We start from the raw sequence: 23,059 nt of genomic DNA on the forward strand, positions 1-23,059 counted from the left end.
TACCGCCGGCAACTGCCTTGGACCCAACCCCCAAGAGCAGAAACTCTTGCCTCACAGCTCCCCTTGGTCCCCGCTTTCCCAGCCCTTTCCGGGATCCCACACCCCCACCCCACTTCTCCCGCCCGTCGGGGCCGAACACTGGCACCGCTCCTCGAGCCCGTTCCGCCGCGCCATTTTAACCCCTTGGACGTTTCCGCTGCGAAGAGGGCGGGAAACAGAGAAGAGCCGCCATCCTCACCTCACCTCACCCCCACGCCACCCCGCCCGGTCCTCACCTAAGGCGGCCCAGAGGGGATTATGAAACAACTCGGTGGTGGGCGCGGGTGGGGGACAGGCTACCTCCGGACTCCCGAATCTTTGGCAAAGTCTCGGGAACACTTGTGCTCCCCCAGGACAGTTTTCTTCGTCTCGGGGCGAGCGCGGGGTGTCCGAGTTTCTTGGCACTAGCTGCGAAGAGCTTCTCCCTTTCCCCAGCCCCTTTAAGGACATCTGATCTTCAGTCTCCAACTTTCTCCTCTCGTCTACAAGCTTCGTCTGCCGCGGAGAGCGACCCCAGGCGAGGCCGGGAAGGGAGAGAGCTAGTGTGGGGTTAACCCAAACCAGGGCGCCCAGAGGTTGGCTGAGGCCCTGCGGGTCGAGGCCCCGCGCGCTCTTAAGCAGGAGGGAGCCCCCGGGGATCCGCGCGGGGCATGTTGCCGCGCCTGAAACAGGCGTTCCCTTTTCCAGATCATATTCCGCATAAAATCTAAAGCCAGATGCATCGCTTGGGCAAGTTACCATTTTACTGCGAAAAGCACAGATGTGTTTCCAAACTGGACTCCAGATCAAGGTTTCCGGTGCGGGTTCCAGTGGCCTGCGCAAGGTTGGGCTTTCGATGCCTTAAGGGACTACCCGGACGGGTAACGTTTTAGATGCTGTAGTCTGAACCTAGCCCAGGCAAAGCATCATTTGCGAATGCGAAGATTTAAAATAAAAATAAAAGGGGGAGGGGTGCGAAATAAAGACAACTGCGGGCTTTCAAGGCCGTGTGTGTACTTTTTAAGTGGGGCGGAGGAGATAAGACCAACTTCATAATTATAGACGCCCAGTTTAGCAAGATAACCTGATGGAATCTCTGTTTCACGAAAATAAGTTACAAGAGGAAAAACTTGTAAGAAAGTGAGAACAGCGGCCACATATGAAACCAAAGGGCGAGCATGGTGAAAGCAAGCATTTTAATCAGTCTGTTGAGTGAGTCAAAAATAGCTTTTGCTGAGTTTTTTTTTTTTTAAAGAAATAGAAGAGTCTTTCCAAAAGTAATAGCCTACGGGTCTATTTCACCTGCAGGTCTCCTCTCATCATTGTATAAAGAAATTTGGGTGGAGTGGGCCATGTTTTTCACAGAACTTTCTGGTATTTGCAGTTGTGGTAAAGAGGGAAGGAATAAAAACGAACAAAATTAGTCTGGGATTGGCTGCTGCCTGTTACCGGCATAACATTAGCAGGAAACCAAGACTGCCTTCTCGAGATTCGCTTAAAAGAATTCAATTTTGCATCTTTTAAAATTATAGCCGTTTTTGAGTCCTTTCGGTGAAATGAATAACCAGAGATGCAATATCTAAACAATGCACACATGTACATAATTCCAAGTCTACTTATTTACAGAGTGAAAGGGCGCGGTGCGAAAGCGCCCCTGCACAGGTAGAGGTGTAACAGCTATGCGCTGCGCCGTGCATTAGGCGCCAGTGAGAGAAAACACAAACCCAAACTACTCGCACAGAAAACTATGTTTCCACATTCGACTCATTTAGGATCAAATGATTTTTTAACACTTGCCAAAACCCACAGCTATTGCTACAAGAAAGGTACCATGCAATGGAATAAAGTTAGCTGTTTATGTGGGCAAGGTGGGGCTTTTCGGGCGTTTGGCTACACAAATGTACTGGAGTGACAGGGCGAGCATCTTGCAGGCCAATCTCCCAGTGTTTGTTCATTGCGGGGGCAGGTGGGGGAACGAGGACGCCTTTTAGCTGATCAGACTGTAGCTGTCACCCCTGAGGGGTGGTTGTGGAGGTTACCTTCACCTCATAAAGATACTCATCCTTCTCTTAAGTGAAAAAGTCTGCGGCCGCTAAGGCCGCCCACATGGGCCGCGCCTCGTCCAAGTCTGCGCAGGCCGCCTTTGTCCCCGCAGTGACTACCGCGAGGGCGGGCGGGCGCGGAGGTTGTCACCAAAGTTCCCTTAAGTCCTTATACCGCGTAGAACTCTGGTTTTTGCGGGGAAGCGGGCTGCTTATCCAACCTCAGTGGAGCAACAATTCCGTGGGCCTCCACTCCCCGGCGGCCTCTGCGCGCCCTCGCTGCGCTCCCGCTCGCCCGGACCTCTCCCCGGGATCATCCGCCGGGGGCCAACGCTCGTGCCCGCGCCACCATCCTTTGCCTCTGCGACCCCTCCGCACGGTCCCAATCAGTCTCGAATTTCAACTCAAGACCCAGACCAAACTTTTCCTTCGGGGCCGGTATATTCTCACACGCGGTGGCTTTTCCCAAGGGAGGAGGAGCGATGGAGCTCCCGGCAGCTCCCGGGGGCCCTGCGGGGACCACCCGCCACCCGGTTTCCACGCAGCCCCCGCGCCCACCCTTGCCTTCCGACCCCAGACCTTGGCCTCCCACCGCCGCGCTCAGGGAAGCCGCCGCGACTAATGCGCCCCGGGTGCTTTCGTTTTGCTTTCGCTCCCTTCTCTCCGCAGCTGGGAAGACTGCAGAAGAACAAAGTAGGGGTGAAAAGCGCGTGTCCTGACAAAGTGATGGGTACACCAATGTTCGGTCCGAAGCGGGCCGGGGGGAGGGGAAGGTTCAGGCTGAGGCCTGGGTACCCCTGTCCCTTTCAGGGGCGAGAAAAACCAGGTGGCCCTGGCTTGTTTTCTTCGCGCAAAGAAACGTGATTTGTAGATATTGATGCAACAAAATTGGCGCGGAAACGAATTCGCCTTCATAGGACTGTGCCTTTCAAATACAGAAGAATAGGCAGGGTAGAAAGGCGGGAAGAGAGGAGGCCGGGGCCTTTCACTAAACTGGAAGGAAACCGAGAGAGAAGGCTCGACAGCCGGGATCCGGCTCCCACACCAGGCCCTGAGCACCATCAGGTGTGAGGGGACTAACGCCTAGTCCCATTTGCTGACGGTCCACTCAGCTCTGCGCTTTGGAAACCCAGCAACCACTGCACAGGCTCGCTTTTCTTCATCTTGCCTCCCTCTTTATGGCGAGCAAAGCACACGTATCCTACATCGATGAACCCATGGCCTAAGGTCTCCCCCTTTATTAAAAAAAAAAAAAAAGCCAAACCTGGAAAGGTTTCTCAAATAGAGGCAGGCTTGCTGCTGCCCCGTGTGGCCCGTGCGAAAGCTCCCCTAGGACTGCACGCTCCCAGTGCAGGGCCAGGAAGCACGGCTCCGGGTAAGGGCCCATGCAGAGTCCCGCCCCCACCCCCGGCCTGCACTTGAGCCCGAACGCGGAGGGGTGCAACGGAAAAGTCTCTCCAAACTCTTTAGAAAAAAACGTAAGTCTTCCAGACTGTTTACCACACTGTCCAGCTGCCCGGAAAGGTCCGACGCGTTTCCTGCACTCGTCCCAGCTCAGCCCGGGCTTTCCTCCACCCGTGATCTGAAGGGCTAAATTATTTTATTCCGACTCTGTAAAGTTAAACTGCGATCTAAATAAATCACTTAGGGAAATGACCGGAAGCTGCGAAGGTAAATTACACTCAAACTAGCTACTTGCACTTGGTTTTGTTAAAATAAGGCCTTCCTCTCGTATTTACCGCCCTCCTTGTTTACATCGAGCTCAGGAACAGAGGCTTTAGGCCGGCAAGGGAGCTCAGTTTCATTTCGGGGCGTATGGCGGGGCCTATCATTTCGTCATCAGGTTTTAAAGAAAAGTTCGAATGTTGTTGTCACAGATCTAACTTCCAGTAACTCCTCAAAAACTATATTACCCCCACTGTAGCTCAGGCCTGCAAACTCCTTGGTCCGCAGATGTCCGGGAAGCAGTTAAGTGAGCTCGCGCAACGCCCCGCTGCACCTGCGGAGGAGGGAAAGCGTCTCCGCGCGTCTCGGCACTGCCGCACCGTACTTCCCGCGCTCCGCCGGCCAGCCTTAGAGCTGCCGCCAGCCACCCCGGCGTCCCTCAGTCCCCCGCCCACAACCAGTCGTGCGGGGGCCTGGGGGGGCCTGGCATCCCAGCTTCTGGGGAAGCGGCCGCGCGAAGGACAAGTCAGGCCCCTGTCTCCCAGCGAGGCCCGAACGCGCGCACACTCCGCGCCGGGGCGGTGGCGCTCCCGAGACTGGGCGGGGTGGGGGAGGAGGGCGGAAGCACGGAAGGCTTGTGAGCACATCCAAGAGTCGCGGACCCCGGCTCTCCCCCCACGAGTGACTAGGGTGCGGGTGCCCACGCTGTGCGCGACGCTTGGGCCACGGCCGGAGCCCACGAGCTGGGCGCACAGCTGAGCGAGGCAGCCGCCGCCGCCGCCGCCGCCGCCACGGAGCCTGGCGGGCGGCGCGGAGCCCCGGGGAGCTGGTTTTCCCGGGCGGGCACGTGACGGGGTTGGCAGCGCTCTGGCCCGGGCAGGGAGGAGGGGGAAGCGGCGAGCAGGAGGCCGGAGGCGGGCGGGCGGCTGGCGCGCTGTGTACTTAGGTCGTGTGCTGGGGCTTTTCTCTCCCAGGAGCCGGCGGAGGGAGGGGAGGGGGAGGGGCCACCGCTCCGCCTTCTCCTTTTCGCAATGTTGACGCAATCTATAAATAGTGGAACAAAAGGACCAACTTCCTCGGAGCTTTGCTGAAACTGCACAAAAAATCGAGCTGGGGGGTTCCCTGGTCCCTGGCGATGGGGCGGGGAGCGCGGCGCCAGGGGAGGAGGCGGGCGCGGCAGCGCGGGCCCCGCCGAGAGGGGACACCTGGCTGAGGCACAGCTGCTGCCCGCCGCGCCGCGCCGCGCCGCTCCACGCGAACCCAGGGCTCCGGTCCCTGCGCGGGCTCGAGAGCTCGCCCCGACCGGGGGTCTTTCTCCTCCGCCGTTGACAGGTCAGTCCGCACCGCCCCTTTCTACACTGGGTTTTCTATTCCCTCCCCCAAGCCTCTACTTAGAAGAGAATTGAGGGGGGAAAAAATGGAACGAGGCGCAGCAGTGACAGCCACCCAATCTGGAACCCCAGCAGTGCACGGCGGGGTGACCGAGGGGGCTCGAGGAGATGGTCCGCGCCTGCCCCTCGTCGTACAGCCCGTGGCCGCGCCGCGGCCCGCGAGGAAGCCAGGAGTAGCGTGCGCCGCCCAGGCGGCAGGGAGAGTGGAGGCGGGAGCGCCGCGGAGGCGCGCGCCGCCGGGCAGGGGGTCGACGGCTGGCTCCCTGCTGCCGCTCCCGCCTGGGGGCCGACCCCCAGCGGAGACGTGCCAGGACCTGGAGGCTGCTGAGCACAACTCGCCCCCTCTGAGCTCGGACCTGGCGTCTCCACCTCGTCCTGCGGTTGCTGTGGGAGGGCTGAACGGAGAAGCGCTGTCGCCGCACGCCACCGCACACCCTGGCTCCGGTGCCCACGCACCCAGCGCGCCGTCAACTGGGGGCTAGGTGAGGACATAAGGCATGCTCTCCTCCAGGAGCCCTGACCTGAGCGCGAGCGCCCGCCGCGCCGCCGTGGCGGTTACACTGGGCGCGGGGGAGGGGGCGGAGCTGGCGCTGTTGACAGCCTTGCTGGAGCGGGGAGGGCGAAAGTTGGGGAGAAGGGGTTGGGGGAGGGAGCGCGCGCGCGCGCGGGATTCAGCTGCGAGTGGGGGGGCTGGGGTCACGTGACGGGCAGACGCCCCCGCTACAGGCCGACAGTAGGGGTGACGTCACTATCCCCTGACTGCAGGGGGTGGCACTTCCGCTCCCTCCCCCAGCCCTACTCCCCCAGCCCCCAAACCAGCGGCCGCAGCCATTTCGAAGTGTGGGAGTGGGCAGAGGGGAGATGGGGGTTTTCGTTATCGCCCTAGCTCCTGGCTGCTTCCCCAGCTGCCCATAGTCCCGGGCCTGGGACCAGAGCGGGTGCCGAGGCCGTCCTCTCCCGACGCGCCCCATTGTGTGAGCAGGCGGCGCAGGGCGGAGGCCTGTGCCGGCCCCCTGCGGCTCCCAGCTCCGGAGGGGGCGGAGACGGTCCCTGAGCGGTCAAGGCCAAGTCCGGCCGCGTCCCGAGAGCGCCATCGGCGCTCAAAAGGTCCGACACTCAACTCCTGGCTGGGAATAGGTGGCTTTGCCCGCGTTCTCCGGGAGCTGGGTGGTTGGGGACCCGCCTAGGGTCCAGCCTCGCGGGTGTGTGATAGGAGCCTGTCACCGCTCTGGAGGACTCGATTCCAGCAGTCGTTATAAGCTATTTGGGGAAACTCCGGGTTTTGGTGACTCAGCGCGGTAAGCGCTATTTATAAGTTTATGCGTTAGTAGCAGGGAAATACACTTCGTTGAGATCCGTCCGCCCAAGAAGGGCAAAGAGCTCTGTTTCGAGGCAACAATTAAAAGACTTAACTTTTTGAAAGAGTGAAGGGTTGACTTAAAGTCTGTGCTGTAAGACAAAGCAGGTCTCACGAGCAGACTTAGTACACGGTTTATCTCAAAAAGTTGGAACATCTTCCTGGGTAGATGGAGAATTTTAAGGACACATCATGATGTTAGACCGTCTTTTTTGGGTGGTGGTGCGTGAACCAAGGAGAAATAATTCAGATTAATGACCCAGCAGTCCTAGTAGATGGCAGAATATCAGAACTATGTTGTTTATTAATTTCAGTATTTGTTAAATACATAACACCATTTGTTGGCTGGGCATAAAATAAAGGAAAACTGGATGATGTTGAAAATTCATATAGGATATTCTCTAACAGGAAGGTGTGTGTTGTATTTATCATTAACACTCTGAGGGAACTATAAACTACACATTTACTACCCAATCTCACCCTCCCAAGAAAGCACTACAAAAATGTACACTACATCCTGGGGTTCTTCTTCTGTATAAGTGCTGCACAATTATTAGTCACTGCTTGTTTTACAGGTTTTACTTTACGTTTTATCTTCTTTTCTCCCACCCCCCACCCCAGTTTGTAAATCCAGGAGGTAGATGCTAAAAGAAAGAGCAATTGCTAGGCTGGATTCAGGGAGGCAAGAGTTCACACCTAGCTTGCTTAGCCTGCACAACTTTCTGTAGGTAGCATGGCCTGAGGTGCTTCTTAAAAGAAAGAAGGCAGTTTCCTGGATGGGCAAAAGTTAGACCAGCTAAGCAGAGAGGAAAGGAAAGGATTTCCCCAAGCTGAGCAAGCAAAGCATCATGTACAAAGGCCTGTAGTGAACAACCACAGCCAAGTAAGAATGGGTGGGATGTGAAAGGGGTAAAGAGAAGGGAAAGAAAGGAGGCTGGAAGAATGGCCAGGTCACACCCATGTAGTCCATGCTGGGGAGTTTGGACTTTAGCCTGAGACCTACAAGTCTTTATCTTTTGGGGGAACACATACCCTTTTGAGAACCTACGGAAAGCAATCTGGTCTCTCTCCAGGAAAAAAAAATGTACCTATAGACTTCTATTACAATTTTGCATACAATTTCAAGGGTTTACGCTGCTTTGTGAGTAAATGACTATTGGGCCTCCGGATTGAAACCTGCAGGAAAGGGAGAACCATGAAAGGATTTTTTTTTTTTTAGTGGAAATGCATGGTCAGGTATGAAAAGATTACAGGTCCTTGAAAAGATTACACCAGTTGGGGTCCTGGAGACTGGAAGATGGAAAATAAAATATCCTGTGATCTAAGTAAGAATCAACTAGAACCACTGCTGTGTACCTAGTGGCAGTGGGGATAGAGAGAAGAGGGGTTCAAGAAAGGTAATTTGAAAGAGTTGGTGGGATGGGAAAGTGACTGGCTGGTGGGGCCAGAACAAGGGATTCCATCCCCATTCTGGTCTGGGGAGGGAGGAGACGTGGGCCTCGGGTTCAGGAGGAGGAACTCTGTTTTGCTTCCTTCATAAGGAATAAAAAGCTGTGGCTGGCTTGGTCCCTTTGTAAGACGGAAAAGGCTGTGTACCTTTTCAGTGAAAAAGAAAGCACCTTTCCAAAGATTTGAATTCAGAAGGGAGATGAGGGCAGGAGAAGATTAAATCTTGCTTTCCCCTCTTTTTTAAAACCAGGGATACCTAGTGAAGAAGAAAAGGAGAGATGGAGGGCATCAAGCTTTCTTTTTCCGCAGCTCAACCACTAAGCCTTCAAGGAAAAGGACTTTGGCTAGAATGGGTCCCCATAATGGTGGGTTTTGTTCCTAACAGCACTTCAAAACCACACTTAATCATCCACAATTAGTACCTGGAGGTGCTAAGATCTCAGTCTGGCTAGGGAAACAAGGAAAAGTGGAGGGAAAGTGTTCCTAGTTGTTACAGCTAACCTGAGCTAGAGATTTAATGGAAGCAGGGACTCAAATACAAAACAAACCACCCCCAAAACTTAGTTGTTTAGAACACATTACTTGCTCATGAATATGCAGTATGGGTAGGGCTGTGCAGACAGCTTGTTTCCGGTCCACTGGGAGTCAGCTGGGGCAGCTCATAGGCCGAAGGCTTGCATCACCCGAAGGCATGTTCACTTCCACACCTAGCAATCCGTACTCATGTATGGCTGGCACCTTAGCTAGGGCTTTCAGCCAGAACACCTGCACATGGCCTCTCCTTGTGGCGTGGGCTTCCTCACAACAGGGCTCTGGGCTCCAAGGGTCCCAAGACTGAGAGCCAGGTGAAACTGTATCACTTATGACCTAAGCGTAGAAGTCTGGAGCATCCTATCCACATTCTGTTCGCTAGAGGCAAATAACTAATGCCATACCAATTCTAGACAGGAGAATCAGACTCTACCTTTTAATGGGAAGAGAATTGGCAACGTGTTTGAAATCACCACACATATTAACTTCAGATAAATAGATGTATAAATATACTGTGTATGAAAAATGTTTAAACATAAGAAACCAAATAAATATCCTCTTTTTGATATTAGAATGAAATATAAAAACCCAAACATTTCATCATTACAGCAAAGCAAATCGAGAGCCAATCTGATTGGGCAGTCTCATAATTATCCCCCATTTTTCTCCCTCATGACCATTCCCTCCCCTCCAGGTTAGGCCTCCTATACACAGACACTTCTCTCTCTCCTAAGCTAGGTAGGACACGCACAGTGGCTGCACCTTCAAGGAGATAATCAGGTCCTAAAAGTTCTTCCATTCCCTCCTTGAATTGTCCCTGACTTTGGACCTCACTAGATCATTGGCAAGGCCATCAATGACTTCAAAGTTAAAAAACAAAATGCTATCGAGATTATTCCTATAAGTAATTTTATAATAAACTCATGTTACATAATTAAAATAAAATGACATTTAAAGGGTTACATGTTTTTAGATGTCGGGATCTTTTTTTTTTGGCTGTGTTGGGTCTTTGTTGATGCGCGCGGGCTTTCTCTAGTTGCGGTGAGTGGGGGCTACTCTTCGTTGTGGCACGTGGGTTTCTCATCGCGGTGGCTTCTCATTGCGGAGCATGGGCTCTAGGAGCGTGGGCTTCAGTAGTTGCAGCACGTGGGCTCAGTAGTTGTGGCTCGTGGGCTCTAGAGCACAGGCTCAGTAGTTGTGGCACACAGGCTTAGTTGCTCTGCAGCACGTGGGATCTTCCCAGACCAGGGCTCGAACCTGTGTCCCCTGCATTGGCAGGCAGATTCTTAACCACTGCGCCACCAGGGAAGTCCCAGATGTCAGGATCTTGACTTTACTTGGGCTTGTTGGTTCATAAAACTCAGTAATTCTAAAGTGATGGTTGAGATTTTAGGTATTTTATAAGAATTTGCATGTTTCCTTGAGGTGATATAACACTTGATTAACATACAAAATCTGAATGACTCTTCTCCCACTTGTACAACGCACATTGCATGACACATTCTTATTTAGTTGGTAAAGGAGCTCAAGAGTTCTCTAAGGAACTGAAGATACTCCCTTTCTCTGTGTAATCAAGATAAAATAATCTTATAACCTAGTATCTTTTTAAATTCTCCCAAATTTAAATTTTAAATTCTCCCAAATTAAACTTATAATTTATATATCTTTGATGTTCTCATAGAAAACTTCCTTTATGACTTACAGATAGAAATAGTGCTTAGGCCGTTTTAATAATTCATACTCTCCTAAAGCCTGTGCTCTATACATTTTGGTAATTTTGCATAATTATTTATAAGTCAAAATCACACTGTGAATTCATGCTATAGAGTACGGGTTTTAAAATAAGTACATTTAGGTAATGAGCAAATGTACATTTATGAACCTTTTGTGTGTGTGTGTGTATTTCTTAATGATTTTTGAAGTAGCAAACTTTTTAAAAAAATAAAATGAATTAATATCCTTGTTTTTAAAGTTCCTTATATGGCAGTGATAAAAAAAAATTGACAAAGTGTTCACATTAAACTAATAGACTTTGTTATCAGGCCCCAAACTGTTCCTAATTCTCAGTGACTTCATAGCTACCATGGAGGCAGCCCAAAGGAGCTTAAGTAAACACTTTAAAATTACGTAATGCAGTTCTGAAGGAGGAACAACCCCAGCCAAACTATGCAATATAGTTTTACAGAAACTATTTTTCTGTATGCCAGAATGCTTATTAACCTATCTATAGAATGACTTCATAGCAAAGATAACGTGAAAGTTGGAAGTAGGCCAGTCTGTTTTTAGGCCTCTTGAATGAAGGCAGAGTTGAGGAAATTATTTCAAAGTAGTTATCTAGTGAATGTTTTTCTTAACCTTATAGACTAAGCATTTTGAAGCATTTTGAAAAGTGCTGTAGTAAAAATGGCACATTAAGCAATAAATTCAATATGATTTCAATAAATAAAATATGATATTGCTGGCTGATAGTAATAACGCTCTATGACTACATTAAGAATTGAATACAATCTTACTTTTTATTAAGTAAAATAATTTGGATCCTTTTTGATGTTATCTTTCTTCACCTTTCTATGTGTTCAAGATATAATGTATTTTAAAAGAAATGCTGCCAAAGCCAATAAAACAATACATTTCTTCTGTATCTTAGCAAGGCTCTGTTAAGCATCATGGAGAAGACAAAGAATTATAAGTCCTTGAAATAGTAAAGTTATTGAGTGGATCAGCAAAAATGCAACTTTATCAAACTAAATTACAGAAAGAGTCTTCCCATCAGATTGACAGAGATTGAAAATAAGTGCTAACATGAAAGGATGCTCAACATCACTAATCACTAGAGAAATGCAAATCAAAACTACAATGATGTATCACCTCACACCAGTCAGAATGGCCATCATCAAAAAATCTAGAAACAATGAATGCTGGAGAGAGTGTGGAGAAAAGGCAACCCTCTTGCACTGTTGGTGGGAATGTAAATTGATACAGCCACTATGGAGAACAGTATGGAGGTTCCTTAAAAAACTAAAAATAGAACTACCATATGACCCAGCAATCCCACTACTGGGCACATACCCTGAGAAAACCATAATTCAAAAACAGTCATGTACCACAATGTTCATTGCAGCACTATTTATAATAGCCAGGACATGGAAACAACCTAAGTGTCCATCAACAGATGAATGGATAAAGAAGATGTGGCACATATATACAATGGAATATTAGCCATAAAAAGAACCGAAATTGAGTTATTTGTTGTGAGGTGGATGGATGTAGAGTCTGTCAGAAAGACAGAAGTAAGTCAGAAAGAGAAAAACAAATACCGTATGCTAACCCATATATATGGAATCTGAAAAATAAAAGTGGTTCTGAAGAACCTGTGGGCAGGACAGAAATAAAGACTCAGATGTAGAGAATGGACTTGAGGACATGGGGAGGGGGAAGGGTAAGCTGGGACGACGTGAGAGAGTAACATTGACATGTATATACTACCAAATGTAAAATAGATAGCTAGTGGGAAGCAGCCACATAGAACAGGGAGATCAGCTCGGTCCTTCGTGACCACCTAGATGGGTGGGATAGGGAGGGTGGGAGGGAGACGCAAGAGGGAGGGGACGTGGGAATATATATACAAATACAGCTGGTTCACTCTGTTATACAGCAGAAACACAACACTGTAAAGCAATTATACTCCAATAGAGATGTTAAAAAAAGAAAAAAAGAAAAGAAGTGCTAACAGGTAGTGTTGCTAAGAATGCAATGAAATTTACAAACTCATCTATTACTATATTACTTTTCTGGAGTCAAAAGTGTCCAAATCTTTGATAATAGTAGTTCCACTTCCAGGAACCAATCCTAAAAAAATTAGATATGAAGTCAAAGATTTATATATGATCATTACAGCACCTATAGAGAGGAGACAATCTGAATATTCAGTAGTAAAGGAGTGATTAAATAAACCATGGTACATCAATCTAATGGAATTTTTGCAACCACTAAAAATACTTAATGCCACAGAGAAACACTAATATTTAATTTAATGTACAGATATATCTTTTAGGTTACAAAACTATTTCTCCTCAAGGGTTGGGAGAAAAAATATACCAAAATATATTATGCAATTATGGTGGTTTTTACCTTCTTTTTCATATTTTCTAAAATGGGCACATATTTTAACAATCAGAAAAAAAATCATTAAAAGATTTCCACCAAAATATGTAAATCAAATAACATATATTTACATTTTCATAACACTAAGATATTTAATAGAGTAATACAACATATTAGTTACTTTTTACATGCATCTTTTCATTTTGCATACTTATAACAATGTCTGCCAGTGAATGGTCTCTGTTTCTAAAATTAAATTAGATAAGGTATAAGCAAGTACAGAGTATTATGTGAAGGGTATAATTTGAGGGGTAATCTTTGGTGGAAAAAATTGATTTGAGGAGAATTTGGGATAGTCAAAATCCATCTGTAAAGCCATAATGGCTGGACCTATATCATAATTTTTATAATAGTATTTTTTATTTTTAATTGTGGTAAAAAAACACATAACAAACTTTACCATCTTTTTTTTTTTTGCCGTACGTGGGCCTCTCACTGTTGTGGCCTCTCCCGTTGTGGAGCACAGGCTCCAGACGCGCAGGCTCATTGGCCATGGCTCACGGGCCCAGCCGCTCGGCGGCATGTGGGATCTTCCCGGACCGGGGCACGAACCCGTGTCCCCCTGCATCGGCAGGCGGACTCTCAACCACTGCGCCACCAGGGAAGCCCTTTGCCATCTTAATAATTTTAAAATGTACAGTTCAGTAGTATTAAGTATATTCACACTGCTGTATATAATAGTATTTTAAGGATAGTGTTTTTATTGGTTTCATAAAAACAATACATGTTCATTTATAAGTAATTCAAACAATATAGAAAGTTATAGGAAGGTTTTTAAATCTCCTCAGATCCCAGATTTTACCATCAATATTAAGTGACCATCGTGGTAGGCATATTTCTATGCACTTATACAAATAAGTTAATCTTATTTAAGATGAGAATGTGCATACTTTTTAAATTTTTAAAGTGTTAAAATTATTTGAATTTGGTAGTAGTAAGATAAGCTGAAGGAATTGCTGAACTCTAGAAAAATGTTTCTTTGCCACAAGAGATCTTATGTCCTAAAATATCCAAAGTTTAAAAAATTAAGAGTTTGGAGATTTTTTTATCTGTATGTTTCCAATTTAGAAATGCAAGTTGACTCTGCCATGAAAAAGATATATTTTTATTTATGTCATTATTTTTTAAAGTGAAGGTTTTAATGTTCCTGTTTTGTAACCTTAATTCCTTTGGTCATTTGGTCTTGATCTCTATTTTAAAATCCAGTGGTCGCAACACACCTCAGTTCTCAATTCCTACTTATTAATTTTGATTCATCACTTAGCTATCTGCTCCTCACTAAGTAGTTTTTTTTTTTTTTAACATGGATTCGTGGATGTTATGTTTGCCTTTTTCATCAATTTCTGAATGTCACTTACTTAGATATCATAGTTTGGCGTCATGCTGGCTTTGCCTTAAGACTGCAAACATTTTTCCTTTGTTTTCTGGCTTTGAATATTGCTTAGAGGAAGTCTAAGGCCAGCATGATTTCCTCCCTCTGATAAGTTAGTTTTCGGCCTGGAGGTCTGAATTTTTTCCTTCATTCTTCATGGCTAATAGCTTAACCAGTATATGCCTTGATATGAATAGTATATGTCCATTTTTCTTTGAACATTTTATTCTGCAGATTCAGTTCTTTCATGATTTTGTGGAAATTCTCTTCTGTTACATCTTTAAGTGCTTTTTCTGATTCATTTGTTGCATTATGTACTCAGGGAGTTGAAGTAGGCTATATCATGTTGTCTTTGTCTCACTTGCGTATTACCTTGTTTGCAATTACTTTGGTCCACTTTTCTTCTGCATTCACTTATTAAATTCAATTGTCAACTGGAATTTATTGAGTGCCAGCACCAGGGATAAATAAGATCACATCCCTTCCTTTATGTGAAGCTATGAAGCTTTTTACTTGAGAATAGGGGAGGGAGAAATAACATAACAAAGTCAGGTAGTGAGAATAAGAAACCCAGGTAAGGAAATGGAGGTGGGGGGGAATTGTGCATTTTAGATAATGCAGTGAGAGTAGGCCTCTCCGAGATGACATTTGAGAATCAACGTGAATGGAACGAGGCTGTGAGACAGGCAAAGACCTGGACAATCCAGATGTAGAGAAGAGCAAGTACAAAGGCCCTGCAGTGGAAAAGTGGTGTGTTCAAGACAGAATGATTAGAGCTGAATGAGTAATCAGAAACTGGTGAGAGGTGAGACTAGAAAGTTGGATAGGCCGGGTCACAAAAGGGGCTGAAGGCCTGAAAGAGGAGGCTGAATTTTGTTCCAACCGTGATGAGGAGCAAGGAGATGACATATGCTTTAGAGGAGTCACTCTGGCTGCTGCTAAGTATTTCAACAGCAATAAATTGAGTATAAAGAATTGGTCAGACAGGTGTTGTCTAACTGAAAAAGGAAAAGGGGAGCACTGAGATAATATAATAACTTCAGGAACTAACCTAGTCCTGGATAAACTTGGGAAGACCTGAAGTTACTAGAACCCCGGGGCTAGGAGGGGAGACCCAGCAGAGTTGGAACCCTGACCTGGGGCAGGGGGTGCTGCCCACTTGCTGCTAGTGGCTCTGAGAGGTGTGCTGAGGCTGGTTCTAGGGAAGTGGAAAATAGTTGAAATTTGGGGCTAACTGCTGCTGTGAGGGTGAAGGTCCATAACTGGGGCAATGCTGGCAGGTGCAGAAAGCCAACAAGGAGGAGCAAGTTCTTTTTCCCTCTTCCTGACTTTTAGTCTTTTTTTTCTAATGTCGCTTACTGACAGACTGTAGCAAGGATTCAGCTGGCAAAGTATAGAAATGTAGCTTGCAGAGTCCCAGTCCCAGCATCACAGAGTATGGAATGGTTTATTGCTAAGAGATAACAGCCTAATAACTGGCACAAAGAGGAATTAAGGATGACTTCTAGGTTTTTGTCTTGAGCAACTGGATGAAAATAATGCCACTTGTTGACATGGGGGAAACTTGGGGAGAAGTAAATTGAGAGGGAGAAGAAAACCAGTATGTTTGTTTTGAATGAGTTAACTTTGCAGTCCTTATTGGACATCTGAGTGGAGTTGGTAGATACGGGTTCGGAGCTCGACAAAGGTATTAGGGATAGAATACAAATTTCAGGAGTCCTAAGAACACAGACAATATTTAAAATCAGAAAAATTGGATAAGATGACTGAGGGGGAAATTAATATTATGGTGAAGAAAAAAAAGGGTGAGGAATATGCCTGGGAGTCCCAAACATTTGGGAAAAGGAAAATGATCTGGCAAGAAGGTAACTGATGATCTCAACAAGAGCAGTTTAGGTGGAGCTATGGAGACAATAATCCTAATTGGAATGGACTAAAGAGATGATGTATGGTGAGGAAGTGGAAACTGCCAAGTAGAGACAACCTTTTAAAAGTTTGTTATAGGGGCTTCCCTGGTGGCACAGTGGTTGAGAGTCCGCCTGCTGATGCAGGGGACACGGGTTCGTGCCCCGGTCCGGGAAGATCCCACATGCCGCGGAGTGGCTGGGCCCATGAGCCATGGCCGCTGAGCCTGCGCGTCCGGAGCCTGTGCTCCGCAACGCGAGAGACCACAACAGTGAGAGGCCCGCGTACCGCAAAAAAAAGTTTGTTATAAAAGGGAGCAGAAAAAATGGGCTCCTACTCACCAAGTAAGTGGAAGAGGATATGAGGTCTAGGGTGATGGTGTTTTTAGAAGGAAATACTACAGTATGTTTACTGATTGGAATAATCCAGTAAAGAGAGAGAAACTGAGGATGCAGGAAATGGAGGGGGTAATCACAGGAGCACAATCCTTGACTATACAAGATGGGATCCAGGGTACAAGTAGAGGGGCTTGCCTTAGATAAGAGCAGGGAGAGTTGACCCTTTATAAAGGAAGAGTACAGATGAAGTCAGGTTGATAGGTATAACGTGGGAAAAAGGAGTTTCTCTTGTGATAGCTTCTATTTATCAATAAAATGTTCGAAGTGAGGAGCAGGGAAATGTGGGAGATTTAGGAGAGAGGAGACAAGGCATAATCATCTTGATGAATTGACTAGGGAATGTGCTGGGATTTCCAGTCTTTTCTTTTGGTGAGAATTTGATTTCCAGCCATGCTTATTTCATTTCTTGCTGATCCAAACTTATTTATTTATTTTGAAATAATAGTATTATTTTGGCCTTCATTGGCTTAGGTTGCAGACTTTTCTTTTTTCTCGCTGCTTCTGGTAATTTTTTTATAAATTTATTTATTTATTTATTTTTGGCTGCCTTGGGTCTTTGTTGCTGTGCGCGGGCTTTCTCTCGTTACTGCGAGCGGAGGCTACTCTTTGTTGCGGTGCGCAAGCTTCTCATTGCGGTGGCTTCTCTTGTTGCGGAGCACGGACTCTAGGCGCACGGGCCTCAGTAGTGTGGCACTCAGGCTCAGGCTCAGCAGTTGTGGCTCGCGGGCTCCAGAGCACAGGTTCAGTAGTTCCGCAGGCTTAGTTGTTCCGCAGAGCGTGGGATCTTCCCGGACCAGGGCTGAAACCTGTGTCCCCTGCATTGGCAGGCAGATTCCTAACCACTGCGCCACCGGGGAAGTCCCTGGTAAGGTTTTTAAAGGAGTTTTTACTGTTCTTTTTTTCGCGCAAACTATTTTGTAAAGTATTTGGGCAGGAAAATTTTGTGATCAGCCTTCACTCCCCATCTTTATCTGAAAGTGTAGAATAATGTTTTTAAATAGACTGCACTTCATATTTTTTCAACTCAACCTCTATATATGACAGATAATGTCATAGTAATATTATATATTGTATTATTATAACAGCCACCATTTACTGAATGCCTAGGTGCCATGTACTATGCTGGGTACTTTACATACATGATTTCTAAAACATAACAACCTTACAAGGTAAGTATTGTTGCCAGTTATTTCCACAAGAAACCTTTTTTACTGGTGGTTTACAGATCACAGAATCTTACTTGAAGCTCATAGCTGGCCAACATAAACAAGGTAAGAATCAATTTTTCTCCCTTTTGTGTCTGTAAAAAATTAGCACTTAAGACACTGTTCTTTTTGAAATACAAAATAATAGTTTGCAAAAGTGCACCACACAAACTAAGGGAGATTTTTATGGACAACTTTTTAACATAGGACTATATCATTAATCTCTTGGTGGGAGAGTTGCTAACTGACAGATTCAAGGAACTTGGTAATTGAGTATCCCTTCTCTAACCATCTCATCATCAACGAACATACTAAGAGCCTGCTATGTCGAAATAATTAATAAATTATATTAAACCACTATAATTTTACAAGTTATAGGATATGTACCAGTGTTTGTTTTGGAAACTCCATTGTTTGGATTTAAATCAATATCAAACTTTTCTTTTGGGCAACAATATTTATACTCGTGATGATACTGAAAACACATCATTGGGACATAAACACATATCTACGCCAAGTAATAGGTTTCTTTTTCTGATTATAAAAGTAGTACATGTAAGTGAAGAAAAATTTGAAAATATGTTTAAATAAAGTAAAGAAAAAATACTTTTTAAAGACACAGCAAGAAAAAAACAACCAATAATTCCTTTATTTAGAGGTAACTGATTATTGGTTGACATATTTCCACGCAGTTTTTTAAGCTTATGAAGTTTAAACTGTTTGCTTGAGCACACTGTCTGTTTTTCATAACAATTTATCAGAAATGTTTCCTCAAATTATTTAAAACTCTTTAAAAACATTTTCAGTGGCTGCATTAATGATCCTTGTGTGGAGTAGTGTTTCCTTAAGTGGTCATTTAAGCTATTTTCCTTACTTTCTTATAAATAATGTTGCTATGAACTTTTTATGCATAAATCTATTTTAGCATTTCAGATTATTTGCTAAATTAGGATGAATTCCTAGAAATAGACTACAAGGCCAACATTTTTAAGCTTCTTCATCTGGTAAAAATTTTGCTGTTAAAAAAATATATATCTCTTTTAATTCTCTACATATATTTATACTGAAAATAAACCTAAGGAGAAAAAGGTATGAGGCCTACCTTTTAAAATTGAGATTAATGTTTAAATTTAGGCTCAGTGTTTTTGTTTTGCTTTGTTTTTATTTTAATATCTTACCTTTAAGGAAAAATCCACTCTTCAAAATATTAGTTACTTCTTTTTATCAGGTTTGAAACTTACATTTAATTTGAGATAGAAGTTTAAATGTATACTTATTTCAGCCTAATATTTCTATTTTTCAAGGTTTACCATCTCTTTTTTCCTATTTCCAAATTTGCTCACCCAACAGTGTTGCCTCCTGACTCATCATCAGTTTAATTTCACATGCACACCACTAATTCATGGTGGTGAATTACACATTCATCTGTGGATAAAAACCTAAATAAAATTACAGATCAAGGTCATTCCCAAATTTAGCAAATTTGGCACAAGAGTTTAAGAGTACCAAAATTAATATTATAGAACAGTTCAATTGTGCTAGACTGAACTTCAGAGCATATGAAGAACAGAGCACGTTCACCCAATTCTAAAATTAATTTAGAATGGTGATGGAATCACAAAACTTGGGAAAACCTCCAGAAGAAATAGAGCCAAAGCAAATAAGATTACTGCTTTGTAGTAGTTATGATTTAATAATTCACTCACCAGTACTTACTGAACATCTTTTATGTGTCAAACACTTGCTAGAAGGGAGTTGGAGTAAGCAAAAAGATATAGGCCTGCCCTCCTGGAAGATACATTCTAGTGGAAGAGACAGACAAAAGTAAATGAACAAATAAGTAAAAGTCATAAGTTGTAATCTAGTCACTTTTATTACTTAGTGTTATTTATGTGAGACAAAGAAGTGATCTGAGTTCTCCCCCAAGAATTTTTAAAGCAGTACTGAGTAAGAAAAAAGTTAAAGATTTAGAATTATTAGGAAATAGATGATCTCCACAGATATTTTATGACTCTGATCATTACCATTCCATTACCATTGTGCCCTGTACCCACCCTCTCCAAAAGTACTCTCTCTAATCTGGTCTGACCCAACCTCAGATGAAGCATGTTACAGTAGAAGGTAAAATGTGCCAGATTTGGGGATCAAGGAAACCCAGGTTTTGGCAAGTAGCAATGGTGATATCGAGACCTTCAGTGAGACATTTAATCTTCCAGTGTCAGTTTCCTTTGCAAAACGATGAATTTTGACTAAATGATCTCTGAAATCCCTTCAAGCTTTAAAATTCACTGTCTGTGCATCTCTCCTTAAAACCTTTCTTCCATTATGCTCTTATTTATACAGGGGGTGGGGAGAAAATGGCATGAGGAAGGCTACAGACGTTGGAAAGAGTAAGATTGATTCCTGTTTTTTTTGTTTTGTTTTGTTTTGTTTTTGCGGTACGCGGTCCTCTCAGTGTTGTGGCCTCTCCCGTTGCGGAGCACAGGCTCCGGACGCGCAGGCTCAGCGGCCATGGCTCACGGGCCCAGCCGCTCCGCGGCATGTGGGATCTTCCCGGACCGGGGCAGGAACCCGTGTCCCCTGCATCGGCAGGCGGACTCTCAACCACTGCGCCACCAGGGAAGCCCAAGTATATTATTTTAATAAATGTCAAATTCTGCATTGGTTTGATAGTTCACCAACTGAGTAAAGAAATCAGAGAGGTGACATAGTGCTTTATAACTACTCTAAAAACTATCCTGAGTGAGTTAAAAATCTTTTCAATTTAATAGTTTTTGTTTGGGAGAAAAGTAGAACCTCTGTTGTGCCTCTTTGTGAACTGGTGCAAGTTAAACATCTTTTTTATAGCTTCAAGTTACTTTTAAGCACCTATACAGTATCAATTTGGAATCTAAAGGAACATTCACATTAACAATTATTTCTACGAATAGCTATGGACTTTGTAGTCATAGATAGTAGAATTTTAGTGAAGGGATCTTTGGGGTCATATAATCCAGCTCTCATTTTGTAGAAAAGGAAAATGAAGCCCAGAAAAGTTTTTATGACTCACAGCAGTAAGCTTGGCGGGCAGAGGGGAAGGGCGCTGCTAACACTCTCTGTTGGCCTAATGCATGCCAGAGGGTAATCGGTTATAAGAAGAGTCTGTAGCTAACACAGTTGAACAAATCTAACAAAGAGGTCTGATGTGGTTCATAAGTATACATTTTCCCCTTAAGATTCTTGTTGGATGATCCATTCCACCTTAATTTATTACCACAAACACAAAAGGAAAGTGCCTTTACACAAATGGATGCTCCTACAAAATAAAACCCAAGAGAGAAGTTGGAGTCGGTTTGGCAGAGCTACAATGTTACACAACCCCTGGGGGGAACATTTATATATATCCATATGTATACATACCTGTAGCCTCTTAATTGTGCTTCAGGAAATGTCATTTACATACATTACAATGTAAATGTTGCCCACTGGAGTTGTACATCAGAGGACACTGCAAATATAAGTTTTGTACATTGAATTAATTACGGTAAGCTAATTGTCATTAACAGATCAACCCCAAAATGTATAATGGCTCAAGTTTGTTTCTTGCTAAAATAAACAAGTACTTCAGTACTTAGTTTTCAAGGTCTTTCTGTACCTAAGCTTTCAGTACCAAAGTTCCAAGATCTCCCTGGGGGGTCTTTTCTCTTTCAGCCCGTAGGAAGGGGAGTTTTTAGGGGCGGGGACTCAAAGTAGTACATATAACTTCCATTTTCATTCCATTGGCTGTAACTTAAGTCATATGTCCACAGCTACTTAAGTCACATGTCCACAGCTAACTGCAGGGGAGGCTGGGAATAAGCTTATCTGTATGGTCAAGAAGTGAGAACATGGATTTTGATGTCTAGCTAGCAGCCACTGCTCACTTGGGTGCTCTCTCTCCACACCCCCACACCCCCACACCCACCCACCCACCCACACACACACACACACACACACACACACATATATACACACACACATTCTGAAGTGATCACCAAAATTAAATTAACTCATACAATTATGCTTCAAATAGAATAAATTAGTAGTGGAAGAAAGGACCTTTCATTTAAGAATTGTATTCACTTCTACCCTTTCCCTCCTTCAGCCAGAACTAATTGTTAATTAATGCATAACAACAGTCAACTGAAATCTCAAAATGAGGGGAAAGAAGCAAATGTTTGCAACAGTTACCTTTATAGATATATAGATATAGATAGATATAGATTAGAAGGGCGTTGGCTTGGTTTCCCTATCCCATCAACTAGTCAAATTCAGAACTAAGACTCTTGACTGGGCTGCTTGTTTTAAAGGCACAAGGCCATCAAGTTCCCTTTTAATTACACTATTAGTAAATGATGTTTGAAAAATATTCAACTTTTTACACAACAAAGATAACAATTCCACAAACAGTAAATTTAGTGGGGGGGGGTTTCCTTTGAGTAAGTTGCCATTTTAATCCTCAAAAGTGTTCCCAATTACTCAGTTTTTAATAGAAGCACTGCATGGCTGCACTTTTGAAATCATAAACAGGAAGTGTGGTATATAAATGTCAGTAAAACTAAAACTGAATTCTGTGGTTTGATGTTTTTCTTCCCCTCATATTTTCATGTTAATGTCTGATTTTGTATGTACTTAGAATGACTACCTGAAGGCAAACAGTAATTCATTACCTGATCAGTTTTCTCTGGCAACCTAACAATTTTGGGGCATGGGGGAAATACATGGAATAACCTAAATGTTGTACATTTTCATGGAGGAAGGAATGGAAATGACCTAGAAACTGCTGTTGATTTGGCATTGTTAGAAATTGCTTTCATGTATAGGGTGCACTTTATTGTTGCCAGAAGACAGTGTAGATGGAGAAAGAGGCCAGAGAATGAATGACTCTTAATTTAACTATTTGAAAACTATTATAGAAACTATTATAGAAAACACTCTTACACTTTGTACAGTCTTATTCTGAACCTCAGTAATACCTTCAATGTGTTCCTCTGCACTAAATTCCTTTGTGAGACAACTAAGGAGTAGCTTAAGTACTGCAAAAATCCAGGATATTATCTCTGGTTCTTCTCTATGAAGAAGCTATGGTTCTTTCTATAGTTAATATTTTCTATATAACATTATTTCAGTGTCTCTGCTACATGTACTTTTCTATGGAAATTCCAAGGAAAGATTAAAATTGACCAGTCCAGACTTGTATATTACATTAAATATTTCTGGAGAAATGTTACCAACATACAAATGCTTCTGGAACTCTAAAATGTTTTTCTTTAGGAAACTGTTTCTTAATTTGTTCTTAAACTGAACACTGAAGGAATGAATTTGCTCAAAGTCACACAATATATGAGTGAAATACAAAAAAACAGAACCTATGTATCTAAACTCCCTTTCAAGGCAGATCACACTGATCCAGAGAATATGTTTCAAAAGGAGGTAGGTAGCCTGCCCATCTATTGGGGGTCTATCTTTCTGCAGCACATGAGGCATTGTTGAACAGCACATACAGTATTTAACACTTGAGGCATTATCTTTTAGTTGAAAATA

The 23,059-nt window shown here is 44.4% G+C and overlaps 2 long non-coding RNA genes across 5 annotated transcripts in view; one reads left to right on the top strand and one right to left on the bottom strand.

Moving 5' to 3' along the window:
• Nucleotides 1-4,824: 4,824 nt before the first annotated feature.
• Nucleotides 4,825-23,059, top strand: part of LOC132509036 (uncharacterized) — a 68,976-nt gene continuing 50,741 nt past the window's right edge. For all 3 annotated transcript variants that reach the window (XR_009536860.1, XR_009536859.1, XR_009536861.1), the window contains exon 1: nt 4,825-5,057. This is a non-coding gene — a long non-coding RNA (uncharacterized LOC132509036). The remainder of the gene's footprint in view (nt 5,058-23,059) is intronic.
• LOC132508791 (uncharacterized) overlaps nt 12,791-23,059 on the bottom strand; it is a 30,466-nt gene continuing 20,197 nt past the window's right edge. For both annotated transcript variants that reach the window (XR_009536769.1, XR_009536770.1), the window contains 3 exons: nt 20,897-20,984; nt 19,204-19,299; nt 12,791-13,234 (listed from right to left, as the gene is read on the bottom strand). This is a non-coding gene — a long non-coding RNA (uncharacterized LOC132508791). The remainder of the gene's footprint in view (nt 13,235-19,203; nt 19,300-20,896; nt 20,985-23,059) is intronic.

Source organism: Lagenorhynchus albirostris, chromosome 18, assembly GCF_949774975.1.
Source record: "Lagenorhynchus albirostris chromosome 18, mLagAlb1.1, whole genome shotgun sequence".
NCBI lineage: Eukaryota > Metazoa > Chordata > Mammalia > Artiodactyla > Delphinidae > Lagenorhynchus > Lagenorhynchus albirostris.